Source organism: Triticum dicoccoides, chromosome 6A (genome assembly GCF_002162155.2).
Source record: "Triticum dicoccoides isolate Atlit2015 ecotype Zavitan chromosome 6A, WEW_v2.0, whole genome shotgun sequence".
Classification (NCBI taxonomy): Eukaryota; Viridiplantae; Streptophyta; class Magnoliopsida; order Poales; family Poaceae; genus Triticum; species Triticum dicoccoides.
This window is the reverse complement of record NC_041390.1, coordinates 141,485,960-141,499,906: the sequence shown is the minus strand read 5'-3', so window position 1 is coordinate 141,499,906 and position 13,947 is coordinate 141,485,960.

Here is a 13,947-nt window from a genome sequence, read left to right as displayed (position 1 = left end):
TCAAGTTAAAAATTGCAGTTAATAAGTGCAATTGGTAATTTTAGTTAGATTTAAAATAAGTACATTGTTTCAGGATGGAAGATCAAAACGATGAAGAAACAGGTGACCTGTCAGTACTACCTGATGAGATTAAACAAATTATTTTAGCACGATTGCCAGCACACCCAAATAGTCTGGCTAGAGCTATAAGTGTGTGCAAAAAGTGGAAGAGGCTGATTGTAACGAATTCCTTTAGGAGACTGTTGATTGATAATCAGAAGAGTCCTCCTTTCCTAGGAGTTTTCACAAGAATAGATGGAATTTTTATATTCCTTCCTATTGGTCAACATCCTGATATGATTAGAGCTCAAGTGTTTGAGGAACATTTGCAAAGTGAAACTGACGATCCTTTCTTAAATAATCTGCAAATAGTTGATGTTCGTCATGGGAAGGTACTATTGTTGTGCACACAAGGTAGGATTCTAGCTGTCTGGGATCCTATGAATGGAGAAACAACATTGACACAAGAACCAGAGAATGAAATGAATAGCCAGGCTAGTATATTGTGTGCTGCCAACATGATCACAATGGTGGATGCAATAATTGTCCTATCAAAATCATTTGGATTAGCGCAGGAAGAAATCCAACCAAGGTGTACACCTTTTCTTATGCTACTGCTGAGTGGCAATGTGCTGTGTGTGTTCATCCTTATTTGTCATATGTAGAATTCTGTCCTGGAACCATTGTTGGAAATGTCATGTATTGGGTACTTAGTGTGAACCACCTGTTTAGTTTCAATATGATTGACAACAGCATGAGCTACATAGAATAACCTCATGAAGTTGATGCAATTCTTAGGAGGAATGTTCATGTAATGAAGATTAGAAATGATGAACTTGGTGTTGTTGCTGTTATTAATTATGAGATGAGAATATGGAGGATGGAAGCTGAATTAGATGAGACAATTTGCTGGATCCCTCATAAAGTGATTCAACTACAGCGAATCATTTCCTTCCCAAGAACAACCCATCTGTGTTGGAAGCCTAAAGCAATTATACTGCATATTTTTGAAGATGGAGAAAAGATGATTGTTAGAACCACAGCTGGTGTCTATGAAGTTGACATTTGCAATGAAGGTGGTACAATGCTGTTTGGGCCGAAAGTTACCATGTCAGTGTACTCATATGCAACTTTACATATCCCTGGTATGATTTTGTTTATTAATTGAACCATGATATTAAGTAGAACTAGTTATGAAACACTGACATTTCAGTTCTAAATGTAGGCTTATCTGGGTACGTGAACTAAGAAGGAGAAAGTGTTAGTATTTTGGGCAATCAAGACGAATAATGGACAAGTGTAACCAGTAGTTGTTTTGTCGTACCGTTTGGCGCAGCAACCTTTACTATCACGTACTTTGGTATTACCGGATGTTATTCCTACCAGGATCATAGTAGCTACATTGTAATATATTTGAATGTTTCAAACTTGGCTTCAATCTATAATATTTTAATTTGAAGTTAGCTATTACAGTGTTGAGATTTCCTTCCATGTGGTACATGGTTAATACTGTTCTTATATGGGCTAATATTAAAGATCACTAAAAAATAAATTCAAAAATATCATATTGCCAAATTATGATATATTAATAGAATACAATTATTATAATTGGATGTCTATATTTAACTTATGAAATTTGAAATTAACAAATAACACAAGTTTCAGTTCTATGAAAAAAAACATATTGTATAATATACAAATGGTATTTCATTATCATATGAATTAGAAGGTAAAATCCTTATGTATTGAAATATAATTTTGTTACAGACAACCTAATAAAGATACAAATTGTGTATTAACGTATGTGAAACATGACATATGAAAATCAGTAGAAATCTTTGAAACATATTTGAAAAGATAGTACTCTCTTCATTTTTAATTTTTTTATGTTAACTATATGAATAGCTAAGACATATTTTATTTAATATAATAAATGTGGAATTACTATTAGGTCAATAGCTATTTAATTTCATATTATTACGTTGCAATGATAAATTTGAAAGTTTCCGCATTGCAATATTGACCTGATAGGAACCATATGAAGCATGTAATTATTAGAATATGGCAGCAAATTGACATATGTAATACTTACCATATTTTTCATGTACAAATCATAAGAACACAAATTTCAGTATGAAATGTCCTAGTTGTTAGTAATGAAAATATGTAATGTAATAGAGATATCATATTTCATATATATGAAATTACATATGGATCACATTTTGGATAGAATGAAAAAAGGAGATGCTTTCATTATGACATTCCAATTTTCGTAACATTAAAATGAAATATTATGTGGAAAATAGATTATGATGTGTTGTAAAAAGAACAATTTACTTTTGTAATATAAGTCCGAAGGTATTAAACTTTGGTTGAAACAAACAAGGATTATTATATTTCATTCCTTGTTGGCAGATACTGAAATGTGTAAGGTCTTATATATCATATTCCACTTTTAGATATGTTGTAAAAATAACATATAACTTTCTTAATATTATATCTTAATAATATCACATTTCAAGTTTATAATAACAAATGAGAAAATAGAATAGGACATTTCACATGTATAAAATGACATATGGTTCACATTGTGGATACAATGAAATATGAAATTGCAATTTGAATTAGCACAGATATTCATATTACAAATAAGTGAAAAATGAAATTTCAAATATATTATATGTCACATACGTATCAGTATCTGATTTAAACAAAGAAGGAATATTATATTTCAATTTTATACATACTATATATTTGATTTAAAAGAATGTCACATTTTATATTTTAAAGAAAGAAACAAACAAAGAAAGAAACTAAAAGGCATGTACTATCATGTAAAAATGATATTTCATTGATGTTTCTTATACATACTTTATACTCCCTCCGTTTTTATTTAGTTCACGTATTAGCTTTGGTCAAAGTCAAGCTTTGTAAACTTTGACCAATTTTATAAACAAAAATATTAACATACACGATAACAAATCAACATCATTAGATTTATTATTGAATGTACTTTCACATAGTATAAATTTGTTATGATAAATGTTTATATTATTTTCTATGAACTTGGTCAAACTTTACGAAGTTTGACTTCAGTCAACTCTAATATGCGGAGTAAATAAAAACAGAGGGAGTACTAACAAACAATTTGTGAACTATGATACGCATGACTTTATGTATTTCACTTTTGTTTAGCTCGTGAATGCTATTAGATTTGTGTGCATGTATGGAATTGGGGCTACATCCCTGCTTTTCCCAATTCCATACATGCACACAAAGTTTAATAACGTACTTCACGAGGTAAACAGCAGGGATGTAGCCCCAATTCCATACGTTATTAAACTTTGTGTGCATGTATGGAATTGGGGCTACATACTTGCTATAAGCATGCAAATTTTGATCATATATTCATGTTATAATACAATGCAATTTTTTGGTGCAATATTTATAATATCGCAAATGATTGCAGTTCACCAACATAAGAGATACATTGATACAAATATCATTACATATATTAAGTAGCTAGAACATTATAGGTTGATAAAAGTAGCAACTAATAATTTAAGATACAAGGTGGAAAACATAAAAAAATAGTAACCTAAGCATCAATATCTTCGTCATCTGAAGATAAGATTATAATGCTATTAGATTTTTTGCGCGAAGAAGACGGTTCATAGTCCTCCTGTGCGTTGTTGTCTCCTTTGGCTTCGACATTGGATCTCTCATTATCAGTATATGAAACACTTTCTTTCATATTCCTTAAGCAGGACACATAAGGATCAGCTTGATATGAATCACTTTCATTGTTATTATTTATCCTGCCATACATTTTTGCTTCACCCTTGATGTGTTCAGATACCAAGTCTGGGGTCAAGAATCGGATGACCTCAGGGGATAGATGGCAGCACTCACTTGCATCGTCAAATGTTGAAGATGAGTCGGTCGTATTTGTTGGTGTAGGAGCACCACTTGTAGCAGCTTCAACTTGAGCGTCAATAGATTTGCCAGACGCCATTAGGAACCAAGGTATCTTTGCTACATCCTTCCTCTTGGTTGGATTAACCTTGTTCTTCTGCTTGCGCGGTGGCATTTGAATCACTTTCTAGTGGAATGAGTGAATGGAATGTTGTTGTCATGGCAGCTCTGAAATCTGGTTCTTATATAGAGGGATAGAGTGTCTGCAATAGGATAAGTGTATGTACCAATGTTTGAAATTGTTTCTTCTAAAAAAATGAAAGGCAGTCACGGGCGTTGGCTGGTAATGGATCAATGCATATCTATTGATGTGACAATACTATATGGAGAGATAGCTTTCCAGATAAAATGTAAGACAGTAACGTGTTACAGCTTCCTACCTGTACCATCATAAGATTATCTTACAAGTACTATGCTGCCAACTTTTTCTATTGAATGAGTACAAGCGTGCTCTCAAAAATCAACTTCTTGTGTAATGGGCATACAAATAGCTAAAATTATAGACAATGCCCTCCCAGATGGTTGTACTATGTTATAATGAAAGTATATTTTATTATTCAATAGAAAAGTTAACAGCAACGATGTTGTATTTAAAAATTGAAGCACCAAAAAAATACTGATGTACGTTTTAATGATACAGTACTATTTAGAAAAAATTAATATATGTCATTAAGTATTGTTATATTGTAATATGGTTGAAGCCCTATGGAATTTGGAATATATAAGTTATGAACATTTCATTTTTCATTGTCATCCTAGGTAGACCGTAACTTCTTAAACTTCAACACTGATTCATAAAATTTATTTGCTTGATCTAAGTTATAATTATATTGTAAAAGAAACAGAAAATGTAGGTAAGCAATATAATTAGAAAAAAGACAAATAAATTTATCAAAATTTTGGAATTAGAATTCATGTAATGTAAATTTCATAGTTAATGAAACAAGTTGTTTATCAAATTTCAATATACTGAAATATGAAATGCTATCCGTATATATTGTTTTCCATTCTCTATAGCAATCGTACATAGTGCATGCTTTGAATAGTCACATCATGAATCTGCCCCTCTGTTCAGAATTGTACTTATTTGGCTGCGCATGTAGGGGCACAAACAGGTCATAAAATGATTCTTCTGGCATATGTACAAAAAGTTATTTGGTTCCTGCTGTCACGCGTCTTTGACTGGTACGGTAGTATGGGAAGTACTGAGACAGGCATACCAAATTTTTACTACCATGGTTGAAACGCCAGTTACTACATCCGTTCGGGTACTTACTAGTTAGGGTTGCATCTGCTATATATATGGTGTGCGCATCCCATTTGAACACACATTGTCCTAGCTCATAAGTAGTGCAATAGAACTAGCATTTAGAAATGGTTGTCATTGTCACAGTAGACGTCCACCTGCCGCAGAAGAAACTCATTCAACCAGAGTTCTTGTGCGGCTGCGGTAGACCTGCAGCTGCTAGGAAGTGTTTAGGTGGAGAACACAATGGTCGAATGTTCTACAGGTGCGGGAACGGATGGGTTGAAAATAGTGACGGCTTGAACGAAAAGCTATGGTGGAAACGGGTAAGTTCATTTATATTACCTTTCATAACAATATGTATTATTTGCTAGATTGCGACATGTTCTAAAAATTGTTTTTTACATTTTAGCACCTTGGTTGTGAAGTTTTTGTTTGGGAAGATGTGCTTCAAAAGTTTGCGGAGACTGTGTTTGAGTACAATCGACTTGGTGAAGATGAGTTAGAGCCGGAGATAATTGGAACAATTGGAGCTCGGACTTCGAACTAGTTGCATGTGATGCTATCTGGCTTATTCCGTACTATCTATCAATGTGTTGGCTATCTATGTAATTTTATTTTAGTTATTTTCTTGATGCATTAGAAATGTTTCGTTTCATTTGATCATGTAATGAGAAACTGCGTTGTATGATGGAAAATTTGTGCGTATATTTGTTTCATCAATTTATGTACTTATGATCTATGTTTGTTTCATAATTTGAATGTGCTAAACAATATATCATGTTTCATATAATTGAAAAAGCTTGCACATAAACAAATGAGAAAATAGAATAGGACATTTCACATGTATAACATGACATATGGTTCATATTGTGGATACGAATGAAATATGAAATTGGACTTTGAATTTGCACAGGTATTCATATTACAGATAAGTAAAAATTGAAATTTCAAATATATTATATGTCACATTTTGGTTATTAAAAGAATGTACTTATCAGTATTTGGTTTAAATAAAGAAGTATTATTATATTTCATTCCTTGTTCGCAGATACTGGAATGTGTAATGTCTTGTATATCATTTTCTACTTTTAGAAATGTTTTAAAAATAACATTTGGCAGATACTGAAATGTTTAAGATATTGTATATCATATTCCACTTTTAGATATGTTGTAAAACTAACATTTAACTTTCTTAATATTGTATATCATATTAAAAGAATGTAAGTTGAAATATTTTTATTTCAGATAGCAAATATGAAATTTCGCTACATTAATTTGAATTCCAACAATTCGATGAAAGAATGAAAAATGAGATGTTAGTAATATCACATTTAAATTTTATACTAAGAAATGTAATAATAAAATAGGACATTTCACATGTATAAAATTACATATAACTGAAAATTGATATTTCAAATATAGACATGTTGTAAAAATAACATTTAACTTTCTTAATATGATATCTTAATAATATCACATTTCAATTATATAATAACAAACGAGAAAATAGAATAGGACATTTCACATGTATAGAATGACGTATGGTTCATATTGTGGATACAATGAAATATGAAATTGGACTTTGAATTAGCACAGATATTCATATTACAGATAAGTCAAAATTGAACTTTTAAATATATTACATGTCACATTATAGATATTAAAAGAATGTAAGTATCACTATTTGGTTGAAACAAAGAAGGATTATTATATTTCATTCCTTGTTGGCAGATACTGAAATGTTTAATGAGAAAATAGAATAGGACATTTCACATGTATAAAAGACATATGTTTCATATTGTGGATACATTGAAAATATGAAATTGGACTTTGAATTAGCACGTATGTTCATATTACATATAACTAAAAATTGATATTTGAAATATAGATATGTTGCAAAAACAACATTTAACTTTCTTAGTATGATATCTATATAATATCAGATTTCAATTATATAATAACAAATGAGAAAATAGAATAGGACATTCACATGTATAGAATGACATATGGTTCATATTGTGGATGCAATGAAATATGAAATAGGAGTTTGAATTAGCACAAATATTCATATTACAGATAAGTGAAAATTGAAATTTCAAATATATTATATGCCACATTATGGATATTAAAAAAATGTAAGTATCATTATTTGGTTGAAACAAAGAAGGATTAGTATATTTCATTCCTTGTTGGCAGATACTGGAATGTTCAAGGTATTGTATATCATATTCCACTTTGAGACATGCTGTAAAAATAACATTTAACTTTCTTAATATTGTATATCATATAAAAAGAATGTAAGTTGGAATTTTTTCATTTCAGATAGCAAATATGAAATTTCACTATATTAATTTGAATTCCAACAGTTGGATGAAAGAATAAAATATGAGATGTTAGTAATATCACATTTCAATTTTATACTAAGAAATGTAATAATAAAATAGGACATTTCACATGTATAAAATTACATATAACTGAAAATTAACATTTCAAATATAGATATGTTGCAAAAAGAACAATTAACTTTCTTAATATGATATCTTAATAATATCACATTTCAATTATCCCTGTTCAAGATTCATCTGATTAACCAGTTAACTTGCCGATTAATCCCTACTCATAGGGTCACCGAGTAGCCGATAAACTGATAAATCGTCTGGTTAATTGATTAAATGGCCGATTAACTTGCCGATTAGCCTATTAATCCCCTACTCGCTAGCCAACCGAGCAGTTACCAGTTAACGATATCCTCAACAATGTCAATTATATAATAACAAATGAGAAAATAGAATAGGACATTTCACATGTATAGAATGACATATGGTTCATATTGTGGATACAATGAAATATCAAATTGGACTTTGAATTAGCATAGATATTCATATTATAGATAAGTGAAAATTAAAATTTCAAATATATTATATGTCACATTATGGATATTAAAAGAATGTAAGTATCAGTATTTGGTTGAAACAAAGAAGGATTGTTATATTACATTCCTTGTTCGCAGATACTGAAATGTTTAATGAGAAAATAGAATATGACATTTCACATGTATAAAATGACATACGTTTCATATTGTGGATACATTGAAATATGAAATTGGACTTTGAATTAGCATGTATGTTCATATTACATATAACTGAAAATTGATATTTGAAATATAAATATGTTGCAAAAACAACATTTAACTTTCTTAGTATGATATCTATATAATATCAGATTTCAATTATATAATAACAAATGAGAAAATAAAATAGGACATTTCACATGTATAGAATGACATATGGTTCATATTGTGGATGCAATGAAATATGAAATAGGAGTTTGAATTAGCTTAGATATTCATATTACAGATAAGTGAAATTGAAATTTCAAATATATTATATGTCACATTATGGATATTAAAAGAATTTAAGTATCAGTATTTGGTTGAAACAAAGAAGGATTATTATATTTCATTCCTTGTTGTCACATACTGAAATGTTTAAGGTATTGTATATCATATTCCACTTTCAGATATGTTGTAAAAATAAAATTTAACTTTCTTAATATGATATCTTAATAATATCATATTTAAATTTTATAATAACAATTGAGAAAATAGAATAGGACATTTCACATGTATAAAATGACATATGGTTCATATTGTGGATACATTGAAATATGATATTGGACTTTGAATTAGCACATATGTTCATATTACATATAACTAAAAAAATTGATATTTCAAATATAGATATGTCGCAAAAATAACATTTAACTTTCTTAATATGATATCTTAATAATATCATATTTCAATTATATAATAACAAATGAGAAAATAGAATAGGACATTTCACATGTATAGAATGACATATTGTTCATATTGTGGATACAATGAAATATGAAATTGGACTTTGAATTAGCACAGATATTCATATTACAGATAAGTGAAAATTAAATTTCAAATATATTATATGTCACATTATGGATATTAAAAGAATGTAAGTATCAGTATTTGGTTGAAACAAAGAAGGATTATTATATTTCATTCCTTGTTGGAAGATGCTGAAATGTTTAAGGTACTGTATATCATATTCCAATTTTAGATATGTTATAAAAATAACATTTAACTTTCTTAGTATTGTATATCATATTAAAAGAATGTAAGTTGGAATATTTTTACTTCAGATAACAAATATGAAAATTCACTATATTAATTTGAATTCCAACAATTCGATGAAAGAATGAAATATGAGATGTTAGTAATATCACATTTCAATTTTATACTAAGAAATGTAATAATAAAATAGGACATTTGACATGTATAAAATTACATATAACTAAAAATTGATATTTCAAATATAGATTTGTTGCAAAAATAACATTTAACTTTCTTAATATGATATCTTAATAATATCACATTTCAATTATATAATAATAAATGAGAAAATAGAATAGGACATTTCATATGTATAGAATGACATATGGTTCATATTGTGGATACAATGAAATAAGAAATTGGACTTTGAATTAGCACAAATATTCATATTACAGATATGTGAAAATTGAATTTTCAAATATATTATATGTCACATTATGGATATGTTGTAAAAATAACATTTAACTTTCTTAATATGATATCTTAATAATATAACATTTCAATTTTATAATAACAATTGAGAAAATAGAATAGGACATTTCACATGCATAGAATGACATATGGTTCATATTGTGGATGCAATGAAATATGAAATAGGAGTTTGAATTAGCACAGATATTGAAATTACAGATAAGTGAAAAATGAAATTTCAAATATATTATATGCCACATTATGGATATTAAAAAAATGTAAGTATTATTATTTGGTTGAAACAAAGAAGGATTATTATATTTCATTCCTTGCTGGCAGATACTGGAATGTTTAAGGTATTGTATACCATATTCCACTTTTATATATGTTGTAAAAATAACATTTAACTTTCTTAATATTGTATATCATATTAAAAGAATGTAGGTTGGAATATTTTCATTTCAGATAGCAAATATGCAATTTCACTATATTAATTTGAATTCCAACAGTTGGATGAAAGAATGAAATATGAGATGTTAGTAATATCACATTTCAATTTTATACTAAGAAATGTAATAATAAAATAAGACATTTAACATATATAAAAGTACATATAACTGAAAATTGATATTTGAAATATAGATATGTTGCAAAAAGAACAATTAACTTTCTTAATATGATATCTTAATAATATCACATTTCAATTATATAATAACAAAAGAGAAAATAGAATAGGACATTTCACATGTATAGAATGACATATGTTTCATATTGTGGATACAATGAAATATGAAATTGGACTTTGAATTAGCACATATATTCATATTACAGATAAGTGAAAATTGAAATTTCAAATATATTATATGTCACATTATGGATATTAAAAGAATGTAAGTATCAGTATTTGGTTGAAACAAAGAAGGATTATTATATTTCATTCCTTGTTGGCAGATACTGAAATGTTTAAGGTATTGTATATCAGGTTCCACTTTTAGATATGTTGTAAAAATAACATTTACCTTTCTTAATATGATATCTTAATAATATCATATTTCAATTTTATAATAACAATTGAGAAAAAATAGAATAGGACATTTCACATGTATAAAATGACATATGGTTCATATTGTGGATACATTGAAATATGATATTAGACTTCGAATTAGCACATATGTTCATATTACATATAACTGAAAAATGATATTTCAAATATAGATATGTTGCAAAAATAACATTTAACTTTCTTAATATGATATCTTAATAATATCACATTTCAATTATATAATAACAAATGAGAAAATAGAATAGGACATTTCACATGTATAGAACGACATATTGTTCATATTGTGGATACTATGAAATATGAAATTGGACTTTGAATTAGCACAAATATTCATATTACAGATAAGTGAAAATTGAAAGTTCAAATATATTATATGTCACATTATGGATATTAAAAGAATGTAAGTATTAGTATTTGGTTGAAACAAAGAAGGATTATTATATTTCATTCCTTGTTGGCAGATACTGAAATGTTTAAGGTACTGTATATCATATTCCACTTTTAGATATGTTGTAAAAATAACAATTAACTTTCTTAGTATTGTATATCATATTAAAAGAATGTAAGTTGGAATATTTTTATTTCGGATAACAAATATGGAATTTCACTATATTAATTTGAATTCCAACAATTCGATGAAAAAAATGAAATATGAGATGTTAGTACTATCACATTTCAATTTTATACTAAGAAATGTAATAATAAAATAGGACATTTGACATGTATAAAATTACATATAACTGAAAATTGATATTTCAAATATAGATATGTTGCAAAAATAACATTTAACTTTCTTAATATGATATCTTAATAATATCACATTTCAATTATATAATAACAAACGAGAAAATAAAATAGGACATTTCACATGTATAGAATGACATATGGTTCATATTGTGGATACAATGAAATATGAAATTGGACTTTGAATTAGCACAGATATTCATATTACAGATAAGTGAAAATTGAAATTTCAAATATATTATATGTCACATTATGGATATCAAAAGAATGTAAGTATCAGTATTTGGTTGAAACAAAGAAGGATTATTATATTTCATTCCTTGTTGGCAGATACTGAAATGTTTAATGAGAAAATAGAATAGGACATTTCACATGTATAAAATGACATATGGTTCATATTGTGGATACATTGAAATATGAAATTGGACTTTGAATTAGCACGTATGTTCATATTACATATAACTGAAATTGATATTTGAAATATAGATATGTTGCAAAAACAACATTTAACTTTCTTATTATGATATCTATATAATACCACATTTCAATTATATAATAAAAAATGAGTAAATATAATAGGACATTTCACATGTATATAATGACATATGGTTCATATTGTGGATGCAATGAAATATGAAATAGGAGTTTGAATTAGCATAGATATTCATATGACAGATAAGTGAAAATTGAAATTTCAAATATATTATATGCCACATTATGGATATGAAATAGAATATGACATTTCACATGTATAAAATTACATATAACTGAAAATTGATATTTCAAATATAGATATGTTGCAAAAATAACATTTAACTTTCTTAATATGATATCTTAATAATATCACATTTCAATTTTGTAATAACAATTGAGAAAATAGAATAGGACATTTCACATGTATAAAATGACATATGGTTCATATTATGGATACATTGAAATATGATATTGGACTTTGAATTAGCACATATGTTCATATTACATATAACTAAAAAATTGATATTTCAAATATAGATATGTTGCAAAAAAAACATTTAACTTTCTTAATATGATATCTTAATAATATCACATTTCAATTATATAATAACAAATGAGAAAATAGAATAGGACAATTATGTTTCGATGAAAGAATGAAAAATGAGATGTTAGTAATATCAAATTTCAATTTTATACTAAGAAATGTAATAATAAAATAGGACATTTCACATGTATAAAATGGCAGATGATATATATACTTGTTGTCAGATACTGAAATGTTTAATATCATGTATATCATATTACACATTTCATAAAAGGACATGTGGTTCATATTGTGTAGAGAAATGAAATAAGACATGGACTTTCTATTTGCAAAGAAATTAATAATAAAGATAGATGGAAATAGAAAATTTTAAAATATTATATTTAACATGTATAAAATGACATATGATTCATATTGTGGATAGAATGAAATATGAAATTGGAACATGAATTAGCATAGATATTCATATTACAGATAACTGAAAATTGAAATTTCAAATATATTATATGTCACATTTTGGATAGTAAAATAATGTATGTATCAGTATATGATTTAAACAAAGAAGGATTATTATATTTCATTCCTTGTTGGCAGATACTGTAATGTGTAAGCTCTTGTATTTCATATTCCACTTTTATTATGTTGTAAAAATAACATTTTACTTTCTTAATATGATATCTTAATAATATTACATTTCAATTTTATAATAACAAATGAGAAAGAAGAATAGGACATTTCACATGTATAAAATATGAAAATGATATTGTGGATACATTGAAATATGAAATTGGACATTGATTTAGCACATATGTTCATGTTACATATAACTGAAAATTGATATTTCAAATATAGTATGTGTAATATTTTGGATATTAAAATAATGTACGTATCATTATTAGATTTAAACAAAAAATGATTATTATATTTCATTCCTTGTTGGCAGATAATAAAATATGTAATGTCATGTATATCACATTCCACTTTTATAATGAAAATGACACATCTATGAAATGACACATGATATGTCCTAGTTGTTAGTAATGAAAATTTAGTATTTCACATTCTTCATATGAGATAAGTTAATGGACTTCAAGAAACAGTATTGAAGTATTATATGTTCTGAATATCATATTAGATAAATAAAAATTTGAAATTGTGAAGTATTTCCAAAATATTTACAAGTTGATGGGTAAGAGTGGAATAAAGGTAGGTTAAGCTGATTATTGGAAGTAGTGCTTGTACTATTTACATTTGGACCATAGTAGGGTGGTGTTGTGTAAAAATGTATATTATGATAGGTCAAA